General features: G+C 40.1%; 2 long non-coding RNA genes across 2 annotated transcripts; both read left to right on the top strand.

Moving 5' to 3' along the window:
• Positions 1-2,490: 2,490 nt before the first annotated feature.
• Positions 2,491-5,476, top strand: LOC126994418 (uncharacterized). The gene is made up of 2 exons (XR_007749126.1): positions 2,491-3,883; positions 5,273-5,476. It is a non-coding gene; the product is annotated as an uncharacterized LOC126994418 (long non-coding RNA).
• Positions 4,148-4,688, top strand: LOC126994473 (uncharacterized). Its single transcript, XR_007749204.1, has 2 exons — positions 4,148-4,235; positions 4,278-4,688. It is a non-coding gene; the product is annotated as an uncharacterized LOC126994473 (long non-coding RNA).
• Positions 5,477-5,928: the final 452 nt, after the last annotated feature.

Here is a 5,928-nt window from a genome sequence, read left to right as displayed (position 1 = left end):
TTGACTATTTTTGTGAGTATTGGCTGCTGGAAATGTTTGGTGGAGCAGATGCTTCAGGCTTCCTCCTCTTTCACTGCTTCTAAGTTATATATCTTTTCAACGTATTGGCAAGGATGGACGTCAAATATATGGCATAGGTGGGGTGGTAGTGTGGTGGTAGATGCAGAGAGGTGAAGATGGAGGTGGGTGGTAGAAGGAAAGTGATGGTGGGGGATAAGGTGGGGGGAGGAGGTAGAGGTCAACGTAATGGTGGTAGCGAAGGTGGAGGCAGAGGTTAAGGTAGTGGTGATGGTGGTTGTATAGGTAGGTGGTGAAGGTGATGGTTGTGGAGGTAGGTCGCAGAGGTGGTGGTGGTGGTGGAAGGTGGCAGAGGTGGTCGTGGTGGTGGTGGTAGGTGACAGAGGTTATGGTTGTGGTGGTAGGTCGCAGAGGTGGTGGTGGTGGTGGTGGTGGGTGGCAGAGGTGATGGTGGTAGGTCGCAGAGGTGGTGGTGGGTGGCAGAGGTGGTGGTGGTGGGTGGCAGAGGTGATGGTGGTAGGTTGCAGAGGTGATGGTGGTGTTGGACGGTTGCAGAGTAGGTGGTTGTGGTCGAGGTGGGGGGCAGAGTTGGTCGCCGTGTTGGTGGGGGTGGTAAGGGGGTGGTGGTGGTGGTGGTGGTGGTGGTAGTCTGCAGAGAGGTTGTGGTGGTGGTATGGGTGGTGGTGGAGGTGATGGTGGCATGTCAGCGGAGGAGGGTGGCTGTGCTTCACTGTTGTTATTTGTTTGCCCCTTTTTGTTCCTCTGTGTTCCTTGTTCTCGCACATTCCTTTCCGGTCCTCAGTCCGACTCCTCACCCCCTGAGTCTCTCCCTTTCCTCACCCTATTCACCTCCACCCGTAAGCCCTTACTCCTCTTTTTTACTGTGCAGCAGGCTATGCCTTCTGCCTTGCTGCATTTATCTTCTTCTTGTCTCCTTTTTTTCTTATCTTGCTTCTGTATTTGTTCCAGACGCTTATCTTCCTTCACTTGCTACACCTAGCAGGGTTGGGTCCAAGTGCAGGCGACTGTATTGGCCAAGTACAGTCGCTGCTAATATGACTGTACTTAAGTCCAAGTCCAAGTACCTGGATATTTTTTTAAGTGCAAGTACAAGTCCAGTCACTCTGGTATGTACTTATGTCCAAGTCCAAGTACATGTTATTGTACTTAAGTACAAGTACTTTATGTGATAAAACGTTCCAGTCACAGATTCGTAAAGCACGAAAGTTAGTAGTTTTCGTATATACATATTAATGACATAATAATATTACACTACAATATCATAACACTCAGTGTACATATTTACCTAATAGTATCATCACAAAGTTCACTAGAATCTATAAACAGTATATAACTTTTGATTAAAAACAATGTACTTGAGTGTACTTGCTTGTACTTGGTATTTTTCAAGTACTTTGGGACTAGGTACAAGTACAATTGAATTTTTAAACTCCAAGTACAAGTACATGGAAATCTGTGCTTAAGTCCAAGTCCAAGTACACGTATACGAGTATATCCCTCCTGTCTTTGTTTTCTTCTTCTTCTTCATCATCATCATCTTTTTCTTCTTCACCGTCTTCTTCTTCTTCTTCTTCTTCACCACTGGCCTCGTGCAACGCAAACACTCGTGTCTTCTTTGTATTGTAGATTCTCGCGTCCTTCGCGCCGAGAACTGGAAGTTTATTTTTAGCTTTTCGCCTCAGTAAAGCCGCGTTTTTGCTTGCCTTTACTTTTTAAACTTGGAGGATATATTTTAAAAAAAATTTCTCATCTTTTTTTCCTTCCATTTTTCCTCAGGTCTTAATTGTAGTAAGATATATATTTCTTTTGTTTAAATTATGTTTTAAGAAATTTTATCTTAACCCTAGAACGCCAACCGCAAGTTATGAGGTACCCATGCGAATGACGTCATTGCCATTGTAGGTATGGTTCCGGTGCTCTGAGTGGGTACCCACCTCCTCAGGTAGGCTTCATGTACTTGCGCTTGACAGTGTAGGGAAGTTGGTCACGTTGTTCCTCGCTCTCTGCTCACCTTTGTTGTAGGCCTACATTCGGGTGCGGCATACCCATGGTTGGTGATACAGGGTGTTGTACATGTCCCTAGGATATTGTTTACGTACTTTTTTAGTGATCACCTGTGCAGTGGATCACAGGACCTGGGAGGCCATACAAGAAGTTTGGAAGCCATCGCATGAAAATTTTTTTATGAAATTTTTTTTGAAATTCTTTTTTGAACATTTTTCCTATTTTTTAGTAACATTTTTCAGTACCTGATTTTCATACCAAAACAATACGTTTTTCAGTTCTTCTTAATGTTAAGTCAAGATACAAAGTTTGAAGTCCCTTCATGTAACTTTATTCCATTAAAACTTTACATTTAATTTTTTTTTTTTTTTTCTCAAAATCGGGTATGATGTACCCATGGTTAGTAGTGGTGTGACTTTTTCTAAGGTTAGTGTTCTAGGGTTAAGTAAGGTTTTAGTGACTTGTAACGGGCCCAACCACCCTCGTTCAACAGGCTTCATCTGTTCCGAAATTTGAGTTTTCTGGTTTCGCTCTGTTAACTCTAAAATAAGCTTTAGTCATTACTTGATCTTTGTTTTTTTATACCACCAATAACTTTCAAGAGTATACCAATAAACAGCTTCGTACCTATTAACCAGCATCATTCAGTGGGCCTCGGATGCTTCGTATGTTACGAAGTTTTGCTCATATGATTTAAGCAGTGATTAAGGGCGCAGCTTTCTTTATATTTTCCTGGTGTTCTAAATTAGTGATACTCTAGAATTGTAAAAGTCAACCTGAAAATGTGAAAACTTTGCCGGTGGTCGAAAGGAGCGGGTCATTGGGAGGTATTAACTCTCCGTGACCGTGAGTTGTTTCCCTATTCACAGCGGTAATTTGTATTTGTAAAAATGGTGCCCAGCTGATTTTCACTGCACAACTTGTAATTGTTCGAGGAAAATATGGCGCACGGTTCGTTAATTGTTCGAGGAAAATATGGCGCACGGTTCTTTATTATCGGTTCTTTATTATCGAACCGATTTATTAATGCGATAATTCTTTTTGTCACTCGCTATCTTGGACGTTAATTCTTAAGAGAAACTTTTGGTTTTGTCATTTTCGAGGACCCGATTCGATATGCCATTGCAAAGCAGTGTAGGTGAGAGTCATAACTAATTTAATGGAATTTCTTTTCGGGTATTCCTTATGGTTACTTTTGTAAGTTCTGCCTATAGCGCCGGGAGGCTTTCCTCGTGGGGGCGTTGGTCGGATTAGCCCGGTAGTGGCGCAAGGAAGTGTTAGTGACTTAATTCTTGCCTAGCTCATGCTGCCCCGAAGAGCTCCTCTTGATAGTTTTGCTAGCCCGTGTTTACAGGTGGTAATCGGCACAAGGAGTAGTCTTGCATCACTCGGCCATGTCTCAAAATTGCTGAAAATGCTGACCACTCAGCCAACCCCTTTCAATGTAATAAGAAATCTCTTACTAGCTTTGAAATTTGTCTTGTAGTGGTATCTTGTAACCTTACAAACTTGGAGGCGTTGCATACTTAACTGCATCTGGAACCAAAGGAGCTAAAATACCGCGCAAAAATAAGTTTCTGAACCTCCCATAAGCACAATTGATTTATATACTTCAAAATGTGTAAGTTTTCTGTTAAGCACCTCACAACTTGTATCCCTATGAAACCTAGTTGGCAAATTCTGTACTTGAATTGATGAACAATAACTGAGCTTAATCTTTCCCACCCTCTTCCACTTGTCGAATAATTCAACTTTATTCGAATCCTAATAACAGCTTCGTTGCAGGTGGCGTGCTGATCGGTTCCTTGTGGCCACTTCTGCTGACTCTGGACGGTCCTCGGTGACGTATCATTGGGGAAAGAAGTTTTAGTTCGTAAAAAAAAAAATTCAGATTGAAAATTTACTTAAAACCTTATTAATTTGACACCATATCTACAAACTTAATTTAAAGTAATTAAGGCGGAAGATAAGAAACCAAATATTTAGTTTAACAAGGCAAGAGCTATGGTGGTTCAAAATTTTCAAAGGCTCACAGACCTGACTTTGAGGACTGACTGGATCAAGAATTATTGACCTTTAAGATTCTACTGTTTTTAAATTATACTAAATTGATTTGAACCTTTAAATGAGAGATGCAAGTTCGCATATGATACTAATGTTGGCAGACTTTATTAAATCTGATTCAGACGCTAGTGTATTGCAGAAAAAATGAGCGTTATGAATTGGTGGGGAAGTGGCAGTTGGGCATAAATTTTGTGAGGCTTAGAACTTTCAATCTAGGGATAAGTAGCCCCATTCATTGCACCTTTCTTTAAATGTCTAGATGTGAGTGGGATTTAGGCAGATTTGTAAAGGTAAACACTTACCTAAGAACCAGTGAGGTAGGGTTTTAAGAATAATTCCATTTGATTGTACTTCAGAAAAAAGTTATAATTACACGGATGGGAAGCAATAGATTTTGGGAGTTTTAAAGCTATGCCTTGTATTAGACCTCGGATAATGCAGAGGAGTTCTGGTCTTGCTATAATATATATAAATGTTGGGGTGCCGAGAAGGATGACAAAAGGTAACTGGTTGAGGAACTTTCCATACAAAGATAATTAACGCCTATAAAATGGTACTCGGGAAAGGCGGGAAAGGTGCAAGGAGTTAAAGCTAAAAAAAAAAATTGCCTTTCATATAGGTGATAATATATTAAATGGCACGTTATGAGAGGGGCGTTGTATATTCTAATGTTATTGGTGTCTGTTAACTTACGAGAAGAGGGTTGATTGTCAATCTCGAAGGCTTTTCCCAAGAATTCGACAGATTGACATAAATGTAAGATATAAAGAAATGAACATAATTTTTACAGCCATGGGCATAATGGATCTATTAAAAAATTAAACCAGTACGATAGATAGCTTAGAGAAAAGCTAACCAAGGAGGATAGATGATCCTATAGGAGTTACCATGTATAATAAGGCCTACTAGGTACTTGCAGACTAGTAACTAATGTTCATGTGTTTTCTTACTGGGATTGAGGTTATAGTTGCCTCATAGGCCTACTAGATACTTGCAGACGCATACTATTCTTGTGTAGTTTTCTTACTGTGGCTGAGGGTATTCTGGAAGAACGATGGGAAAGGTAAAGTTCGTATTTATTCGGATTTTTTTATTTTTAATGTAAACATGCTTTTATGTATGTCATACAAAAGAAAATCACTAAAGTTTTCCAATTCCATCGCAGGCTCCCTCCGGGAAGTGCTGCGGCCGGTCCAGACCCGTCTTGTGTCCACCTTCAGGGTCTCTACCTTCGGGATTTGACGGCGGCCGGAAGTGGTGTTCTTGTACAGGTTTTGTCAGACTTGAAGACTAGCAGGACGCTGGTTATTAAGCAGTTTTGTATTAAGAGTTCGTTGGACTCCCCAAGTGATTAAAATTACTTTATTTATTTTTTTTTTTTTTTTAATTTCCAATCCTATCTGGTTTCTATACAAAGTCTCCGGACGCTCTTTCAGGTATCAATTAATGGCAGATTCGAGTTTACGGCTCCCAATGGGTGATTCGCAGGACAAATTAAAAATAAAACTTATAATCCTATATGCTGAATTATTTACATGAACTATATATATACAGATCACAGGCGGAGATAACTAATATCAAATACCGTTTTACATCATGAATTATCCTGAAACATAACTGAGAATTTTCTCTTATCATGCAAGCTTTCGCTTACTTCCCTCACAAACCCCCACCAACTAAATTTCCGGATACAAATGACAATTTGACAATATTTGGACTAATTTCACTATTTAATTTCACTCTTTTCATAATCTAGTATCTAATATCAATTCCCAAACATTGTCAATGATGAAAATAAGATTTCCTTTGCAATCAATAAAA

The sequence above is a fragment of the Eriocheir sinensis genome, chromosome 1 (assembly GCF_024679095.1).
Source record: "Eriocheir sinensis breed Jianghai 21 chromosome 1, ASM2467909v1, whole genome shotgun sequence".
Taxonomy (NCBI): domain Eukaryota; kingdom Metazoa; phylum Arthropoda; class Malacostraca; order Decapoda; family Varunidae; genus Eriocheir; species Eriocheir sinensis.
The sequence above is the reverse complement of the archived record's forward strand: the minus strand, read 5'-3'. Positions and strand labels throughout refer to the sequence as shown.